Source organism: Mauremys reevesii, linkage group 5 (assembly GCF_016161935.1).
Source record: "Mauremys reevesii isolate NIE-2019 linkage group 5, ASM1616193v1, whole genome shotgun sequence".
Classification (NCBI taxonomy): Eukaryota; Metazoa; Chordata; order Testudines; family Geoemydidae; genus Mauremys; species Mauremys reevesii.
In genome coordinates, this window is record NC_052627.1 from 69,261,381 (window position 1) to 69,282,874 (window position 21,494).

At 41.4% G+C, this 21,494-nt stretch overlaps 1 protein-coding gene across 6 annotated transcripts in view; it reads right to left on the minus strand.

The window, feature by feature from the left end:
- The window catches only part of SH3RF1 (SH3 domain containing ring finger 1), a 163,062-nt gene that overhangs the window by 87,263 nt on the left and 54,305 nt on the right, over positions 1-21,494 (minus strand). The window lies entirely within an intron of this gene.

Sequence of the window (21,494 nt, forward strand, 5' to 3'; positions counted from 1 at the left end):
ACCTCCAATGATGGCAAATGGCAAATATTCCTCTCCTCCCCATCTCTCCCCCCTCTGCCCTCCCACTCAACAGTGGTTGTGCTGAAATCATGTCTTCGTAATTGTAACTGACTAATTAATTTAACATTATTTAATTGATTGCTCAGGATATTGGAGCTATGAATCATATACTATAAAGGCTAATGCAAATTAATCTGCAATCAAACATCTGGCTATGTTTTTTGTATGATGTGCCTTTTCAATGAAACTCAAAGACTTAGTGGGCCAGTTTGTAAGTCAAGTTTCTCAAAAGGTGGTTTCCCACATTGGATAAAATGGATTCTACTCTATACTTTCAAAAAGAACAAAGTTCAGTGAACTAAGTTCTTGTTCTCACTCAACAGCCAGCGATTAAGGATAAATGGTTAAACGACTCGGAGGAGTAATAAAGCAAATGCCTTTTCCTTCTGTAACATCTGAAGGATAAAGTCAGAACAATTGATTTTGATTGCACAGCACTATTCCTTTGAGTATAAGATATCAACGGCCCTCCAGGACACTATATCGAGATTCCTCTCATTTGGATGATCTGAGATCCAAGTCACGGCTGAGGCCTTTTTGGCCTTTGCCTTTAACAACCTTTACCAACTGCTGCCTTCCCTCTAAACTCTCAGAGGTTGTTCATCAGACTACAGAGCTCTGAAGATCTGCTGAGACAGAGTTTGCATTTCACTGAGTCTTTCACTTGGCTAAACATGAAAGGAGGGCTTAAGAAGAAAACTCTCTGCAGTCTACCCATACATTTGCAGCTGACATTTACCCCTATCAGCAACAATGAAAACAAGTCTTAAATGCATTTTAATTTTTTTTTAAGATACTGTACCTAATACAGGTTTCTTACGTTTATTGCCTCAGGTTTTTTTTAAAATAACAATATCTGAATTTCTATGCTATTGTTTATATTATACAAACTATTTTAATTATTTTTAACCAAGAGAGTAAAATGGACATTACATGTACCCAAGCCTTTAAAGCAAAGGAAAAAAAAAGCAATCTAAGACAATACATAAATACAAACAGCAACTTTACGACATCATAAAAAGACTCTTATCATATGCTATTTGCATTTGTTATGTATTGTCTGAGAGAGAGAGAGAGAGATTGATTAAGTATAAAATCTTGAATAGTAAAACCTCCCTGGCAGAGGCTACCTCTCCAACCTCATATGTTTTGTCTATAGAACCTACAGGTTCACAGATTTTCCAGTTTCTATTTACCGCATCATTCTTAAGTCACCTTATCTTTACCTTTAACTCTTCGCTACCATTTTAAAATTGATAATTGGCAATTGTATGTTCCTTTCATAACCTTAAAGCAAGCTATACTCAAAACTTTGTCAGTATAATAATTAGAGGTGTGATTTTTATGGCATTTCTATATGGGCAAAATCCCCAGTGTAGGTGCAGTTATAACAATATAAAACCGATTTTGCCAGTATAGATTTTCACTTGGGGAAGCAAAATAAGCCATACTGGCAAAAGCAGTATATTACTGGTATAAACTGTGTCTACAGTAGGAGGTTTTACCAGTATTGCTATACCAGTACAGCTATGCCAGCAAACCTTTTCTAGCATAGACCCGGCCTTAGTGACTCCTTCCTATCCACACTATCTTGCTCAGATAAACCTGAAACTTTGTCTCTAGCTCAGGGGTAGGAAAAATTTTTGACCCGGGGGCCACATCTGGGTGGGGAAATTGCATGCAGGGCCATGAATGTAGGGCTGGGGCAGGGGTGCAGGAGTGAGGGGTGTGGGACAGGGTGCGGGACGGAGTGCGGTGTGCAGGAAGGGGCTCAGGGCACAGGAAGGGTGCTGGGTGTAAGAGGGGGCTCAAGGCAAAGGGTTGGGGCGCAAGAGGGTGCTGGGTGCGGCGGGGGCTCAGGGCAGGAGGTTGAGGTGCAGGAGAGGGTTGGGGTGGGGGAGGGGCTCAGGGCAGGGGGTTGGGGTACAGGAGGGGTTCAGGGTGCGGGCTCCAGCCCAGCGTCGCTTACCTGGAGTGGCTCCAAGGTGGCAGCAGCGTGCAGTGGGGCTAAGGCTGGCTCCCTGCCTGCCCTGGCCTCACGCTGCTCCCAGAAGCGGCTGCCACCATGTCCCTGCAGCCCCTACAGGGAGGGGAAGGGGCGCAAAGGGCTCTGCGTGCTGCCCTTGCATGCAGGTACCTCCCCCGAAGCTCCCATTGGCCGCAGTTCCCCATTCCTGGCCAATGATCACCAAACAAAAATTGGCAAAGAGTGGGGAAAAGTCATGAAAGGTTTGTGAATATTTTCCCCATGTTTTTAACCAGTTCTACAGAAATGTGTAGGAGTCTTAAGGAGTGCAAATTTCTTTGGACACAACTTTTGATTACAGTAACCGTGTTTAACAGAAGAAACTCTATTAGCAAGTACAGAAAAAAATGACTAGAAAATGGAGACTACGTGTCTTCATGAAAAATAACTGTAAATCAGGTGAGACCTGGTTTGAAGCTCTAGGTTAATTTAATCAAAATTCGTATCTGTATGGCTATTGAAATTCTCAAATGGTACACAACAGTCAGTCATTTGTGGGAAGCCTAGTTTAGAAAAAAGAAGGAGGCAGCATAAGAAATAAACAAATAAAAACCAACCCCATTGGCCAGTTTTTTAAAGGAGCTGAGCTCCTGCAGCTCCAATCAAGGAAAACTGTAGCTGACCGCTATCTTTGAAAATCAGGCAATGTTTATTATTATTCAGTTCAGAAAAAGAAAAGTCTCAATGATTGCTGGTTAAAATTTCTGTGTAAGGCTGATGGGATTCTAGTTCCACCTAACCTGATTCTTCAAGGTAAATTATAAAATTTCTCTCTGTTTGTGTTCCTGTATACCACTGCATTTGACAACTTATATCACTAAATTTAAATGTAATGCTATTTCTTGGCCGCCATCACCTGACATGGTACAGGGTTACAAAAGTTAAATTCTCTCATCACATGACAGGCATCAGCATCGATGGATTCCTGCGGCTAGATGACATTACAGATCTGATTGCCACACACACTATCAGTTAACTTGGCTCTTGATAGCATCAGAGGAACTCCATGACATAGGATATCTAGGGGTTCCCTGAGCATAACACAAGGATAGATTTTCTCCCTGCAGATAAAAGGAACTGATTTCAGAGTCAAGGATGCATTTGAATGGGGGAAATCATGGTCTGAAGTTGTGAGGTCAATTCTCCCTGCCCTGACTTACAGATGTGATATCCGCAGTTTAGCTAGAATATCAGTTTGCCAAAACCCTGTGTTGTTCTGTTTGCCTCTGCTGCATCTGGTATGCATGGAAAAGTCTTGCTACTATTTCTCCCTGGCTGAACTCAGACAGGGAATGTCAGTCTAGGGGGTGTGAAGAGGTATGATCCCATGCCAACATAGCTGTGTTAGCAGAAGCCCCTAACATAGATGCAGTTTTACCAACATTACTGAGTTTTTACTGTTTTGCTCATGGGAGGTGGTTTAATATACTGGTACAAAGCATAGCTTTGCCAGAATAACTGTGCCACACTAGGAGTGCTTTGCTGATATAGCACACTGGTAAAGTGTGCCTAGTGTAGACATAGTCAAAGTTTGCCAAATGCAATTATGAAAAAACCTGTGACCCAAGGGTGTTTTGGAAGTAAAAGTTAGCCATTAAGGATATGAAGGCATCTGAAGGCACTTCAGAATTTGCTACATGAAGGCTTAAGAATCAAACCTCCTATTTCACTAGGAGGGTGGTGAAGCACTGGAATGGGTTACCTAAAGAGGTGGTGGAATCTCCATCCACAGAGGTTTTTAAGGCCCAGCTCGACAAAACCCTGGCTGGGATGATTTAGTTGGGGTTGGTCCTGCTTTGAGCAGGGGGGTTGGACTAGATGGCCTCCTGAGGTCCCTTCCAACCCTGATATTCTATGATTCTAGGTCCATCTATGCAGATGGTAACTACTGATGGCACTGTTCAGTTCATAGGGCAGATGGGCTGATAATATCCATAAACAAAGCAGATTTATTTAATTCTATTTATACTGGGAGGGTGACTGGGATAGAGTGGTGTCTTGCCTATTTTACCAAGTTACTCACGGGACCATGGGGTCTGTAGCTTAAAGAAGGATGGCTGATAGGAGAGAAGATGGTGTTTCTGCGCATAGATTTCTTTGGCAGATTACCACTGATAAACTTCATAAAAATGCATTTTGTAAGAAGTGATTTGAAAGAGCTAGAGTTTACTCCATGCATGAAAGGAGACAGAGTAAGTTCCAGGTGTAAGAAAATGTACGGAAAAAGGGCAAAGATCAGAGTGGCAGAAGAAATCAAAGGTGTGGGTAGGGTGGAAGCTTAGGTAGATTCAAGTGAGAAACAGGTGGAGAAGGAAGACATGAGAGGAGATACAACCATGAGCAAACTCTCACAGAGCTTTAAAAAAAATGTAAAGTTTGAACATGATGCAAAAAGTAAGAGGAAGCCACTGGAAGTCTTTGAACAAGGGAGTGAATTGGTCTGAGTCTTGTGAAAAAAAGGTCTCTTTAGTCTCTCTAACTTGCTGCTGCTGAGAGTGGGGCAAGAGAGGAGGCAGGGAGTAGGGTGGCCAACTTTGCTTGGATGAATTCCTGAAGATTTAATCACATGACATAATCTTTAATTAAAGATTAATCTTTAATTCCTGGAGACTCCAGGACAATCCTGGAGGATTGGCAACCCTAGCAGAGAGGCCTACAGAAGAGGAGGTGGCAGTATTCCAAAGGAACACTATCAAGGATGACAGGACAAAATTTTATCTACAGTAGCTTAAGCATTATATATTTTATTTTCCATTGTCTTTGAAAGTTAATTTATTCCCCTCAAAAGCCTGCAACAACCAAAATTAAAGGGATATTGTCAACTTGCAAAAAAAATTGTTCTTGTCTGAGTTTGCTTTTTAAAACCAAACTGTGTTATAAAAGAACTGCTGAGATTTCAATAACTTGAAGAAAAGTCTCCTCCATTTCTTTACTGTGGGCAGAGTCATTTTTGCTATTTTATTAATGACCAGTTCCTGCCCCTTACACTAGTATAACAATATTGTGACAGACTGACCATATCCCAAAATATACTGAACAAACTTCACGGAATTAAGATCAGTTATTGATAGGGTCCTACCAAAATCACAGCCATGAAAAACATGTCACGGACGATGAAATCAGACCTCCTCCTGTGAAATCTAGCTATTGGAGGAGATGGGAGGGCCAGAAATAGGGGTGCCCCAGCCTGGGGTTCCTACTGTGCACCCAGCTCCAGCTGCTAGTCCCCTCCAGCCTAGGAGGGCCAGGACTTAGTCTTCCTCTGCACAACTGCTTTCGGGGAGATAGTGGGGGAAATCAGACCCACCTTCAAGTACCTAGCCCAGCTGCAGGAAGCTCCGGGGCTGCTGCCCAGTCATGGAGCTTCCTGCAACCCCAGCGTGTTGCCAGAGGTGGAGGTGGGTCTGATCTCCTCCCCCTTCCAGTCCCCATCTCTGCTGCTGGGAGCACCCTGCTGCCAGAGTAGTTACCTAGAAGTGGGTCTGATGTCTCTGAGTGTGGCCATGCAGGGGAAGCATCTCTGGGAACCTCCTGCAGCTGCAGGAAGCTCCGGGGCTGCTGCCTTCAGAGCCCGGCTCTGAAGGCAGCACAGAAATGAGGGTGACACTCCCTCGGCCCCCACAATAGCTTTGGACCCCCCCCCCCGCCAAAAAAAAACGCTTTTAGGTCAGGACCCTCATGGTTACAACCCCATGAAATTTCACATGTAAAGATCTAAAAATGTGAAATTGACTAATTTTCAAATCCTATAGCTGTGAAATTAACCAGAATGAACCCTGAATGTGATAGGGCCTTAGCTATTGAGTCAAGTTCAACCTTACTGCATTAGGGTTTATACTTTTGGAGTAGAGTCTATTACAAATACAATTGTATGTGTGTTGTTATGGAATTGCATGTTTCTAGTAGGGAAGGGGGAATGCAGGGTCAGTTATCAGCCACTGAAGCCCCCTGGGGGAGATATGCGTATACTAGTTCAAACTGGATTGTTCAGAGACCCACAAAGACAAGATTTTCGGATACAAAGCCTGAGTTTAGACTGATTCGTGGTCTTCTTCCTGATCCAGCAAATGGACAAGTCCATGGACAGCCACAATCCTTCGGGGAGGATTGCAAGGACATGGCTACTGGGGCCTCTTAAGACTGTGTGCTTGCTCTGAGCTGAAGCTCTGATGAACTGGTAACCATAAAGAAACCCCTAGTGTGGGGTGATGACTGGTAAGCTTATTAGAATACGTGCAGGTTCTTTTATTGTTTTTAATGTTTTCTCTGTCATGCTTTTTACCTTAAGAATAAAGGAGACGTGCATAGGAAGTGTTGCATGGTAACATATCTGTAGCAATCACTCTGTTATCAGTCTCTGAAGAGAAGAGAAGCACATCTGTTTAGGCAGACTGTCTTTGCTGGGAAATACACAGTAAAAGCAGGAAACTGTTCAGCTGGGAGATACCCTAGTCAGAAAGAAGAGAGATTTGTGTCTCCACCCAGGAGAAGCAACAGTTGGGGAGCTGGAAGCGTGAGAGTGGGTCCCCTTGCTGGATCACTAAGGGAAAATACAGGTGCAGCTGCCCTTAGCTGTGACAAACATTGCTCACAAAATCACTGATCTTGGGGGCAAGAGGGAATATGTAAGTTCTTTGCCAGGCCGCCAGGTTAAGAGGGGGTTAACTAGAAAACTAGAAGGAAAGCTCTTGCTAATTCAAGTTTGGGATCCAGGAACATGCCTTTTTCTGGGACCCATGCCTGACACTGGGAGTTACAGGAGCTTGGTAGTGATACTCAGGGAAGTCCCAGTCTTTCCTCACGAGACATCTGCCTGGAGACATGGCTGTGGGGTGGGATTGTCTTCATTCCCTTGGAGTCCTCTTGGAACAAAGTTAACATTACAGTGATGTACAGAGCTAGAAAAACCCACTTGCCTATTGTGGAGAGGAAAAGTTGCAAATTTTAGCTCTCCTTACTTTATACATAAATTTACATACTCTATGCACACAGAATAAATGACACGCTCCATTTGATATTTACTATTTCTTGTTCTTTGAACTCCCTATGCTTCAAAGTGAGAGACTGCTTGAAATAACATTTTGTTTGAACACATTTTATGGTATTCTACTTCAAGCAGCTGGTTGGCCTTTTGAAAAGGCAACTAATTCTGACTGAATTACGTATTTCCCCTCAAATATACATTCCTGTGCAGTCATTATAACAAAAGAATAGATGAACACAGAAGAGTGTTATACTGATGTTTTTTCCTTGTGCAGAAAGTTCAAATTTGCACCTTACATGAAGGTCAGCCAGGCTGTAAAACCATTACTTCATTTCCAGGCTAAGATAATCCGTCTGTGGGAAGCTGCTAAAGCAGACTCAGATCTGGTACTGTATATTGAAACAGTATACTACATTGCAGTCATTCTAATAAATCTTTCTTGCACTACTCAAAAGGGCATAATTGAGCCTGGGGATATTAGTGTGTGAGAACACAACTTAACTGTATAGGGCTCAGAGCATGCCATGGGCTCCTCATGTCTGATATGTCATATGAGATGATGACAACTCAGCCATCACTATCCTGTAACACTTTCAAAGTGTAGCCTTTTTAATAATCAGTTTTTAAGAGGAAAAGGTTTGTTAATTTTATGTAAGAAGGCAAAAACACTACTTTAAAAAAATCAGAAGTTTGGATTAACAAAATGAATGATCAGCAAAAAAATGCTTTCTTGACCTCCATGAAGGATTGTCAAAATACTTCCAAGTAAAAAACCTGATTGATAGCCCATTAATTTATTAAAATCCAAATAGTAATCTTGATTAAATACATTAATATTACAATACTCCACTACCTCAACTTGTAGTAACTTGCATCTGTTCACCATTCTCTCAGTAAAGTAATACTTCCTTTGAACCAGATTCTGTTCATCTTATGTTGATTAGTACCTTACTCCATGAACAATTCCAGTGATTTCAACGTACCACTCAACCCCATTAAGGCTGGCAGAATCTAGCTTTTATATTTTTCTTAAATATGTTGCCTATTTCTGGTCTGTCCAATAGTATCAACTGGATCATGATGTTTATGTTTTACCATAACAGTTAGTTCAAAATACTTCAGTCATGTCACTTAATTTTTCTCATCTTTGTAATGCTGTAGCACAGGTCTTAGCAGGGGAGATGTGCAGAGTGGGTAGATAAAGCAGAGGTAGGTACTGCAGAACACATCTGAACAGAAGTGTTATAAAACTTTTCTTACTTCCTTTCAAATTTTACTTGTTTCCAAATAAGATTTTCAGTGTCACATCTGAACAAGGGTAAAAAGTGATGTGAAAAAGGAAGCTTACATTCAAGAGAAGGGCTTGTTGTCTGTTCCTGTTATAGAAAAATCACAAAAGCTTAGTTCCTGAGACAGCCTACTCAGTTTGCACTGCTTACATAAATACTGATCCTACAGTTCATTTCAATTGCTGACATTTTTTGTAACTGGCTAATTATGTAAACAGAACAGATCCACACTGCCACCAAAACTAGAAGCTATTTTAACTACAGTTAAACAGTTTTTCACCAGCTATGTTTGTAGTACTCCTGAAAGAAGATGAATTTTTAAAAAGAACAAACAATTAGTATGCAGTTCTAACACAGATTAAACTTCTCTGTTTACAGATACTTTCATCTGGGATTTTCTTCTTTGATTAGACAGACAGCCTCATACTGCACTTAAATAGCCACAAAATAGTAGACATTAATTATAATATGGTATTTCAGTCTTTCAACATCATCTGGACAAGTACTTCCTCCTTTACACAAACAAGTTCTCTCACTGCAGAAAGCAGTTCTTGTCATTTTTAGCATTTTGTCAGACAAGTTCTCCTAAAGGTTTTCCTTTCCCCCGCCACCTTGTGCCAGCAAAGAGTTCAATGTTCTCTTCATAAAATAAATTACATCTGAAATATAGGTCACTGTTGCATTCAGAAGCTCCAAAATTATATTTACCAATCTGTACACTCTGTTCAAGAAATATTTAATACATTTTTATTCTCAAACTGTACACAGAAATAAGGATGAAGGGGGGCAACTCTCTTCTTCTTGGCTGTGACCAAGGCACAAATGAGACACTGAACTGGAGAATCAACTAAAAGCATCATTTTTCCTTTTGCAATAGGCAGTTAAAATATGATCCATCACACTTAATCTGTATTAACTTGTTCACAAAGCCAGATGTACTTATATTTTCTTGTACTTGTTCATACAACAGAAAAAAGTTTGTAACCCTAACGAATGACACTTGAGTGCTGTAGGTTCTGGTCAAGCGCAGCATAATGAAATGGTTTAATCAACAGTCTGTTTTTTCTTGGAAAAGGTTATTACAGCTTGTGCGTAACTATGAAACAAAGAGAGAAACAGGTTACTCACCCTAATGGAGGCTTTTTACCCTTTCAAAGGTGTTCCCTTAGCACTGAATGTCCTCTTAAGATGAAACATGATTGAACATACTTTGGGTACACACTCCTGTAGCCAGGGTGGTTTGGTCAAACAAAAACTTGTAGTGCGATTTAGAAGGGACCCTCCTCAGCACTGGAGACTGATAGATCTAGGAGAGGTGTTGACTGAGGAGTCTGGACGTACACTGTCAATTACAAGGGGGACATTCTGGAGCATCCAAATATTACTTATGATTGCCCAAATTTGTTCCTTTTGAATGGTGTGCATTTACCTATACTGGTTACAGTATTTAACTTACTCATATTATTTGGTTTCAGTAATAGCAGAAGGCTGGGTGTGTGGTGGGATGCCAATCAAACAGCTCCTGGTGAATGCTGATTTTGAAGAATGGAAATTTAATTGCTGTTTGAGTTTGGACAGAAGGTAGGGAGAGGTACTTCTCTCTCAGAATTGTTGGATTCGGTGTAGAGTGGGGATTGAAAGACTCACTAGCAGAGATGGCCTGGAGCGTATCTCCATGGTGGCTCTATCTTGATGCTGATAGAACAGGGCTTTTGGTTCAAACTGCATGTCGTTTCCTGGGTGGCCAGATAGCATCGCTATCTAGATAGCTCTTTTGACATGGGTGTCTGCCAATCAGAACAGACTGTGGCTCATGATAAGGTGGAGCAGCTACAGTCACAATTTTCTGCAAAAACTCTTTCCCACCTTCATTTGTTTACATTGTTTTTTATTTATTAAAGTTATGACCTTTGTGCCATAAACTTTTTTTTTTTTTTGGGGGGGAGAATTCCCTGGACCATATAAACAGATATCACCCCTTACCCCCAGTTTGCTTGCTGGAAGGATGTATAGTGAGTTCATTAGCTTTCCTAAAAGGTATGGTCCTAAAAATGTTAATATTTCAGGATGCACAGAGCATACTCAATAATGCTTGTGTTTATATGGCCCATTAGTAAGTCTTTACCCATTCAGGGTTTTAGATTAATCTCGAAATGTAGTGATAATCTGACAATTTTAAGAAAAAATGGAACTGTGAAGTTTAAATATTACAAAGAACTTGTAACATCTAAGAAAGCTTTTCCATCCACATGACTAATTAAAATATTTTGTATTTAGATATTTAATTTTACAGAAGGCTGAAAAATAGAACATCCCAGTGCTCTCAACACTTTCTGTGAAGCAATAAAATGTTTCTCACTAGAAGTAAGTGAACTCTGAAACTTTAAGAAAAGGTACCACCACTGTATTCAGACCTGTTCTAAAACCTGTTCTTGTCAGATAATGAAATGGCTTGAATAAAATGACTTATGACTAGAATGAACTAAGGACTAGAAAATTTTCTGAAGGAAACATTCTGACCCTGCATTGGAAGGAAGATGCCCAAACAGATTTTGTGCACCTTTAATTTTTCTGACTACTCTTCATAAATGTCTATAAATTCTCATTGACAAATTCTAGCATTTGCACCTCTCTTGCCTTTGAATTTTCTAGGAAGCAGAGGATTAATTATCGTTCTGACATTAATAGTGAGTGGACAGAACAGAATTTGTTTGAGAAAAACCACTTGTTTGAAGTACTGATTTCTAATTTGGAAAAAAAGTATTTAATTCTACTACCCACCTGTGATGCATGACAATGAGAGACTGAAGCTAATACAGGTTAAGGACTAAAAGTTGAAGGCTGTTTATCCTCCTCTCTGAGCTACTGATTCTACCAAAGTTTTTGGGATCTCCCTCAAAAACAGAACTGAGCATTGCTACCTTAAACTCCTCTAAGTTTAAGATTTACCCATGAGTTGTGCCAATACCATCATAGACATGAACTCTACCTCATGAGAAAGTACCCCTTGGTCCATGCCTGTGACCAGGACTCCTAAATGGGCTTAAGCTCCACATCCTATTTTAGTACCTCTCTTCAGAGCAAGAAAGCTTGTTTATTTCTGAATTGGCTGTGTGAATTTCCTCAAAATAGTAAAAGATCAAATGGATTTTAATTAAAAACAAGATTTATTAGAAAAAAGATATTAAAATAAAAATAGATAAGGTAAATTGGGTAACAGCTTTATCTAAATAAAACACAAATTTATAAATCAGTACTTTAATCAAGTATGCACTTAGATCTAAGAATGCAGATAGTAATCTAAGTCCCTAAGAAGCGACAAAGAGTCCTGTGGCACCTTATAGACTAACAGACGTATTGGAGCATAAGCTTTCGTGGATGAATACCCACTTCAAATGCATGCTTTTTACAGATCCAGACTAACACGGCTACCCCTCTGATACTTAAGTCCCTTAGGTGCTTTTGCCATCTCTCCTGAACACTGCAGCCTCTCAGAAGCCCAGCTCTACTGTCAATGGCTCACTTTTCCCTCTTGCAGTTTCTCCCCTCCTTGTTTTACTTTGAGTATCTTTCAAGTCACAGGTGTGACTTTGCCCATTAGCATTCCAGAGGTAAAAAAAATATCCTTTGTAATTAGCATACTAACAAAGGTATTTACACTATTTTGGGAGGGGATATAATCCACTTATCCATAACTATGGACTGTTCTAACATTATTCAGTATTATATAAAAATTTCTTGAGTGTTGTCAATCTCCTGTATACTTTACAGAGTTTAAGGCAAGGAAGGACCATTAGATCATCTAATCTGTATATGACAAGCCATTAAATCTCACCCAGTTTACCGCCCCCCTTCCTGAATCCAGTGACTTGCATTTGGCTAAAGAATCTCTTCCAGAAAGACATCCAGTCTTGATATGAAGACTGCACCACTTCCCTTTGCAGTTTGAGCCAATGGTTAAACAGCCTCACTGTTAAAAATGTCCTTTATTTCTGAACTGAATGTGTCTGGCTTCACTTTCTAGCCACTGGTTCTTGTCATGCATTTCTCTGCTAAAGTGGAGAGCCTGTTATAACTCAGTATTTACATTCTATGAAGGTATTAATTCATTGTAAGTGAGTCACTCCTCAATCTTCTTTTTGATATGATTAATGAGTTCTTTATATCTCTCACTGTAAGGCATTTTCTCCAGCCCTTAAATAATTTTGGGGGCTCTTCTGTGTACCCTCTCCAGTTTTTCAATGTCCTTTTTAAAATGTGAACACCAGAACTAGATGCAGTATTCCAGCCTAAGTCTTACCAGTGCCATGCACAGAGATAATGGCTAGTGAAGGACAAATAGAGCTCAGGAACAGGTTTGCGGAGTTGGAAAATGAAGAAGGGGCATGGCAGGTGGTCACTGAAGGTGAGAGGGCAAGGAAGAAGAGAAGAGCAGCTAGTCCTATAGGAAGAGGGGAAGAGTCAATGGAGATAACACCACCAACTATGAGCCCCAGGAGGATACGGGATGGGTTGCGGAGGATTGTAAGGGAGAATAGGAATTGAGAGGATTTGCAGCCAGACAGAACAGGGGATAGACTGGAGAATCACACCATCACCAGGAAAAGGCAGGTCTACGTGATTGGGGACTCCTTACTGAGAAGAACAGACAGGCCTGTAACCAGAACTGATCCAGAGAAGAGAAGGGTGTGCTGTCTGCCAGATGCTAAGATACAGGATGTGGACCTGAGGCTGAAGAGGATCCTAACGGGAGCAGGAAAGAATCCAGATTGTCCTTCCTGTGGGAACAAATGATACAGCTACATTCTCACTGGAACGTAACAAGGGAGACTATGCCAGGCTGGGGAAGATTCTTAAGGAGATCGAGGCTCAAGTGATCTTGAGTGGGATTCTGCCTGTTCCTAGAGAAGGGCAACAGAGGTGTGACAAGATTATGATGATCAACAGATGGCTCAGGCAGTTTAACCATTGGCTGAGAACGGCGAACCGTGGCCACAGGGAGCTGAGGGGCTCCATGCCTGCAGACATTCCAAGTAAACAAAACGTCCCGACCTGCCAGTGGCATACCCTGACGGGCCAGGAGCCAAAGTCTGACAACTCCTGAAATATAGTGTCGCCTTATGAAAGGGTCATACAGTTTTTGCTATTTTTACCTAACCATCTTGGGGGATCAGATTATAAATGAACGGGCTAATGAACGAGTATATATGGTAGTTAAGGACATTGAGGTCAATGGTAATTGGGATAAAATACAACATGATTTTACAAAAGGTAGATCATGCCAAACCAACCTGATCGCCTTCTTTGAGAAGGTAACAGATTTTTTTAGACAAAGGAAACGCAGTGGATCTAATTTACCTCAATTCCAGTAAGGCATTTGATATGGTTCCACATATGGGGAATTATTAGCTTAATTGGAAAAGATGGGGATCAATATGAAAATCTAAAGGTGGATAAGGAACTGGTTAAAGGGGAGACTACAACGGGTCATACTGAAAGGCGAACTGTCAGGCTGGAGGGAGGTCACTAGTGGAGTTCCTCATGGATCGGTTTTGGGACCAATCTTATTTAATCTTTTTATTACTGACCTCAGCACAAAAAGTGGGAATGTGCTAATAAAGTTTGCGGATGACACAAAGCTGGGAGGTATTGCCAATACAGAGAAGGATCAGGATATCATACAGGAAGATCTGGATGACCTTGTAAACTGGAGTAATACTAGTAGGATGAAATTTAATAGTGAAAAGTGTAGTGTCATGCACTGAGGGATTAATAACAAGAACTTTTGTTATAAGCTGGGGACGCATCAGTTGGAAGTAACAGAGAAGGAGAAGGATCTCAGAGTATTGGTTGATCACAGGATGATTATGAGCCGCCAATGTGATATGGCCGTGAAAAAAGTTAATGCAGTCTTGGGATGCATCAGGCGAGGTATTTCCAGTAGAGATAAGGAGGTGTTAGTACCATTATACAAGGCACTGGTGAGACCTCATCTGGAATACTGTGTGCAGTTCTGGTCTTCCATGTTTAAGAAGGATGGATTCTAACTGGAACAGGTACAGAGAAGGGCTACTAGGATGATCCGTGGAATGGAAAACCTGTCTTATGAAAGGAGACTCAAAGAGCTTGGCTTGTTTAGCCTAACCCAAAGAAGGTTGAGGGGAGATATGATTGCTCTCTATAAATATATCAGAGGAATAAATACCAGGGAGGGAGAGGAATTATTTAAGCTTAGTACCAATATGGACACAAGAACAAATGGATATAAACTGGCCATCAGGAAGTTTAGACTTGAAATTAGACAAAGGTTTCTAACCATCAGAGGAGTGAAGTTCTGGAACAGCCTTCCAAGGGGAGCAGTGGGGGCAAAAGACATATCTGGCTTCAAGAATAAGCTTGATAAATTTATGGAGGGGATGGTTTGATGGGATAGCCTAATTTTGGCAATTAATTGGTTTTTAACTATTAGCGGTAAATATGCCCAATGGCCTCTGATGGGATGTTAGATGGGGTAGGATCTGAGTTACTACAGAGAATTCTTTCCTGGGTGTCTGGCTGGTGAGTCTTGCCCACATGCTCGGGGTTTAGCTGATCACCATATTTGGCGTCGGGAAAGAATTTTCCTCCAGGGCAGATTAGCAGAGGCCCTGGGGGTTTTTCACCTTCCTCTGCAGTGTGGGGCACGGGTCACTTGCTGGTGGATTCTCTGCACCTTGAAGTCTTTACACCACGATTTGAGGACTGCAATAGCTCAGACAAAGTTTAGGGATTTGATACAGGAGTGGGTGGGTGAGATTCTGTGGCCTGCTTTGTGCAGGAGGTCAGACTAGACAATCATAATGGCCGTTTCTGACCTTAAAGTCTATGATTCTACTTATCTTGCCTTTTTACTATAAATACAAATCTAAACTACAAAAATGCAGAGTATTACAACATTCTTCCTTCTCAAACCACCCATGCATACAATTCCATACTTCTCATTAATCATCTACAAATTACAGCTTTAATTGTTCAAATACATCAGATTACCTGAAAGAAATCAAACATTTTGTCCGAAACTTAAAGTCTTAGACATTAATTTAACCAAATTAAACTTAAATTTCCACATATGATTATTAAATGACTAGCTCTGTGTAGAAGAGGCCAGACTTGGCAAGATGATTTCTTCAATGCTTCTTGCATCTATATTTTGTATGTGCTTCAAGCTTTCATCTGGGATTATTAAACACATGCTCTTTTCTTGCCTAATTTTTTGGTGCCTACGTCACTAAGGAAATAGTTTATTAACATATCACTTGTAGCTGACTTTTTCAATGGAATTATTTGGGCACACTGACATTTTAACTGCTGAGATACTGTAGTACAACACACCTCTCCCCTCAAAATGGAGAGAGAACATTGTGAAGACGCAATTAAACTGTCTTGTGCTAGTAAAAATAACGTAGGTTTAAATTGCTTTTGTGAACAGAGCATTAACCAGTTAAAATAAAAGCTTTTCCAGATGTGTAGGATGAAGCATATTTTGGTTTTTCATAATTCTGTCTACAGCCAATGCAAGCTTCAAGTGCCTCTGTATAAATGTTACTTGAACACAACTCCAGATATTCTTCCAGATAATTCAATCACCTTTTATAACAGTTATCTGCGATTAGTCAAATATGTGTACTAAAACCATCACTAGCTAATGCTGACAGACTACTAATGTACCCAATCACATAAAACTCTTCCATTTTGTAATGGAAAGACAGACATGAATCTTAACTAATACTACTGTACAGAAGAAAAACATCCATCATAATAAAATACACTTATCAACCTAAATGCTCTACATTAGCTCAGAATTTCCTTGCTTTTGTCTTTTTAAATCAGAATATTCATGTTAACATATTAAAGTTATAATAGTAATAAATTTAAAAAGAAACCTTTTGTCATAAACAGATAGTTAAGGGTCAATGTCTCTTTTACCTGTAAAGGGTTAAGAAGCTCAGTAAACCTGGCTGACACCTGACCAGAGGACCAATAAGGGGACAAGATACTTTCAAATCTTGGTGGAGGGAAGTCTTTTGTTTGTGCTCTTTGTTTGGGGGTTGTTCACTCTTGGGACTAAGAGGGACCAGACATCAATCCAGGCTCTCCAAATGTTTCTGAATCAGTCTCTCATGTTTCAAACTTGTAAGTAACAGACAGGCAAGGCGTGTTAGTCTTATTTTTGTTTTCTCAACTTGTAAATGTTCCTTTTTACTGAGAGGATTTTACCTCTGTTTGCTGTAACTTTGAACCTAAGACTAGAGGGGGTTCCTCTGGGCTATAGGAATCTGATTACCCTGTAAAGTATTTTCCATCCTGATTTTACAGAGATAATTTTTACCTTTCTTTCTTTAATTAAAAGCTTTCTTTTTAAGAACCTGATTGATTTTTTCCTTGTGTTAAGATCCAAGGGGATTGGATCTGGACTCACCAGGAATTGGTGGGGGAAGGGACGGGGAATGGTTAAATTCTCCTTGTGTTAAGATCCAAGGGGTTGGATTGGTGTTCACCAGGAACTTGGTGAAAAAGCCTCTCAAGGCTGCCCAGGGAGGGGAAGGTTTTGCGGGGACAGAAAGTGATGCAGACACTGAAATTTCTGGATGGTGGCAGTGTTACCAGATCTAAGCTAGTAATTAAACTTAGAAGTGTCCATGCAGGTCCCCACATCTGTACCCTAAAGTTCAGAGTGGGGGAGGAACCTTGACACCTTTAGAAGGTGTTTCAAAAGTATCCAATTCTTTTAGTTTATAAGTATCATTATTAGTGTTGAAGCACACACTAATAGTTAAAATTTCTGAACAGTTTGGATGATAACCCCCTCCTCTTTGATCATGACTATCAGAAAAAAAATCCCATTTTGGATGAAAGCTTCCAATCCTTGGTATCTGGCCAAAAGGAAAATTTTTTCTTTGCTGTCTGAATTCTGCAAAAGAAAGAAGAGAACATTTTCCCCATTTAAAAAAAAGTATGAATGTTTTCCACTACGCGTTTAAACCGGTTTTAGGAGCATTAAACCGATTTAACGCCACACCCGTCCACACTAAGAGGTCCTTTATATCGGTATAAAGGGCTCTTTAAACCGGTTTCTGTACTCCTCCCTAACGAGAGGAGTAGCGCTAATATCGGTATTACCATATCGGATTAGGGTTAGTGTGGCCGCAGATCGACGGTATTGGCCTCCGGGCGGTATCCCACAGTGCACCACTGACCGCTCTGGACAGCAATCTGAACTCGGATGCAGTGGCCAGGTAGACAGGAAAAGCCCCGCGAACTTTTGAATATTTCCTGTTTGCCCAGCGTGGAGTTCCGATCAGCACGTGTGGCGATGCAGTTAAAAATCAAAATAAAGAAAGAGCTCCCGCATGGACCATGCAGACGTGATCGCTGTAAAGGCAGGCAAATCTGTTCTATCAGCGCTCCGTTACAGAAGACGAATTAAAAACATTTTTAAAAAATCTCCAGACAGACGCCATAGCAGGGACTCAGCGCACTGCTGCGTGACAAGCGTAACGGAAAGCCAAGGAATCAAATGGACGCTCATGGACTGGAGGACTCAAGCTATCCCACAGTTCCTGCAGTCTCTCTGAAAAGCATTTGCATTCTTGGCTGAGCTCCAAATGCTTCTAGGGTCAAACACAGTGTCCGCGGTGGGTCAGGGCATAGCTCGGCAATTTACGCACCCCCTCACCCACCCCCAGAAGTGAAAGGGAAAACAATCCTCTCTTGACTCTTTTACATGTCACCTTATCTTTACTGAATGCTGCAGATAGACACGATGCTGCAGCACTGAACACCAACATCCTTCCCCTCCCCCCCGCCATGGGTGGCTGATGGTGCAAAACGACTGGTACCCGTCCTCATTATCAGCCTATTGGCACATGGGGCAGTGCAAAAGGGCTGGTAACCATGCTGACTAGCATCCGTCAGGTCAATCCAGGGCGCCTGGCCCTAATTTTTCCTGGTAGATGGTGCAGTATGGCTGGTAACCATCGTCATCATAGCAACAGGGGGCTGAGCTCTGTTAGCCCCCACCCTTCATGTGTAAAAAAAAGATTCAATTGCCCCTGGACTAGCAGAGGGATGCTGGGCTCCTCTCCTCCACACTCCTTACTGTCCTGTCTGGATATCATAGCAGCTGGAGGCTGCCTTCCACTCATTTCTCACTAACAAGTCAGTGTGTCTTATTCCTGCATTCTTTATTACTTCATCACACAAGTGGGGGGACAATGCTACAGTAGCCCAGGAAGGCTGGGGGAAGAACGGAATCAACAGGTGGGGTTGTTGCAGGAGCACCCCCTGTGAATAGCATACAGCTCATAATTTCTGCAGGATCTGACACAGAGCAGCTGTGCTCTCTGATACAGTGGTTCTCTAGTACACTTGCCCATATTCTAGGCAGGACTGATTCTATTTTTAGATACCAAAAAGTAGGGATTGACTCTGGGAGTCATTCCCAATTTTGGCTTTTGCGCCCCTGGCTAAGAGCAGCCAGGGGCACTTATGACAGCAGCAAATGGTGCAAAACGACTGGTAGCCATGATCATCTTTTTACCAATTTATGGATTGGTAGATGGTGCAGTATGGCTGGTAACCATCTCTGCTGTCATGCAAAAGCAAAAGCATGCTGCTGTGTAGTGCTGCTGAATCGCCTCTGTCAGCGGCATCTAGTACACATATGGTGACAGTCACAAAAGGCAAAACAGGCTCCATGATTGCCATGCTATGGCATCTGCCAGGGCAATCCAGGGAAAAAAGGCGCAAAATGCTTGTCTGCCGTTGCTTTCCCAGAGGAAGGAGTGACTGACAACATTTACCCAGAACCACCCGCGACAATGATTTTTGCCCCATCAGGCACTGGGATCTCAACCCAGAAATTCCCAGGGGCGGGGGAGGCTGCGGGAACTATGGGATAGCTACGGAATAGCTACCCACAGTGCAACGCTCCAGAAGTCGATGCTAGCCTCGGACCGTGGACGCACACCACTGATTTAATGTGTTTAGTGTGGCCGCGCGCACTCGATTTTATACAATCTGTTTTACAAAACCGGTTTATGCAAATTCGGAATAGTCCCGTAGTGTAGACGTACCCACAGATACTTAAATAAACATCTCAGCTTTGAAACCAGATCTGTAACTACTCCTCATTGAACAGTACAGTTGATCTGAGAGCCTCCACAGGTTGGAAGGCAGATCTAGACAGATCTTAGACCTGCAAGGTGCTGAGGGTCCATCAATACTCACTGAATTCAACAGGAGTTGAGGCATTCAGCATTTCACAGGATTAGGTCCTTAAAGAGGAGGAGGATTCTTGATGCATGAGAATATAATGAGTCCACCAGATCATTTGTGGTACAAAATACACTATAACCACTCTACTCTATCTTTTCTACAAATGTATCAAGAGGCTTTTAGATTTGTGGCTCATTTACCTGAGACTGTTCTTCTGAGATGTTATGTTCTATTAGGTCAGAGTGGTGACAGAGTCCATGCAGCAAGTCCACATGCTAAAAACACCAGACATACTATGATGGCCTTTTCTAAACTGTTACATTCTATTATGTCAGTGACGGTAGAGACTATGAGTAGAAAATCCACATACTTAACAATTCTTCTGAAAAATGACTACTTCCTTGCTTTCAAACTCCTTCTTTAAAAATAGCACACACTCACCACTGCCCCCAAAAAACCCACACGGGACCCAATCCTGCTTCTTCCACTGAAGTCAGTTGCCAAACACCCACTGACTTCAGTGGGAAAAGGATGGGGTCTATGGCTAACATTATGATCAAGCTTCCATTTTCATTTTTTTTAAAGTTGTTGAGTTACAGAGAAGGGTGTACTAAACTATTTGCTTTATTTTAGCCTAGAGTTTTTGCACTTCTCAGTGTTTTTATTTTTTAATTTCATATTGTGCAAACAAAGTGATTTCAAGAATGAAATCTTGAATGATACATTTTGGCCTCAACCAACATTTGTATTGCCCGCTAAACCTGTAAATAAAAATAATAATTAAAAAATGAGAGACGCTTAACTATAGTGGCAGAAATTATTGCAGTAATTAATGGGTAACAATACATTTTCTAATCTCTAATCCTTTGAAATCACACTAATAAAATGCACTTTAAAGAAAAAATAAGATTAAATATAACATTTTGACATAGGACTCTATTTGTGAAAAAAAGAAAGCAGAACTATTAAGTTTTATCCTCCCACAGCCTAAGTAAATCAACATGTTGCCTTTAATCTAATTTTCTATTTCTTATAATTTATTCATATGTATGTGGTCATACAGCTAGATCTACTTGCAAACCTCAATGAGGCAATTTAAAAACTGAACTTTGTCCTTTGAAGTGAAGGATAAAAACATTTCTTATCTGTGTGTCTTTTTAAAAAAAAATAAAAAGGTCTATAATGACATTATTTCAATAATAAGGATTTTACCTTCTGCAGATATTGGATATATGTTGAACTACAAGAAAATTTAATTACACTATCCCACAGTGCACCATTGTGACCGCTCTGGAAAGCCATCTGAACTCAGATGCACTGGCCAGGTAGACAGGAAAAGCCCCGCGAACTTTTGAATTTCATTTCCTGTTTGGCCAGCGTGGAGAGCTCATCAGCCCAGATGACCATGCAGAGCTCATCAGCACAGGTAACAATGCAGTCTCCTGAGAATTGAAAAAGAGCTCCAGCATGGACCGCACGGGAGGTACTGGATCTGATCGCTGTATGGGGAGAGGATTCCATGATAACAGAACTCCGTTCCAAAAGACGAAATGAAAAAACATTTGAAAAAATTTCCAAGGCCATGATGCAGAGAGGCCACACCAGGGACTCAGTACAGTGCCGTGTGAAAGTTAAAGAGCTCAGACAAGCCTACCAGAAAACCAAAGAAGCAAACGGAAGGTCCGGGGCAGGGCTGAAAACATGCCGCTTCTACGCTGAGCTGCATGCAATTCTAGGGGGGTCTGCCAGCACTACCCCACCCCAGTCCGTGGATTCCGAGGTGGGGGTGGTAATCGCAGCCATGGCTGAGGATTCTGCGGACGGGGAAGATGAGGAGGAAGAGGAGGGCGAGCTTGTAAACAGCACACAGCACTCCGTT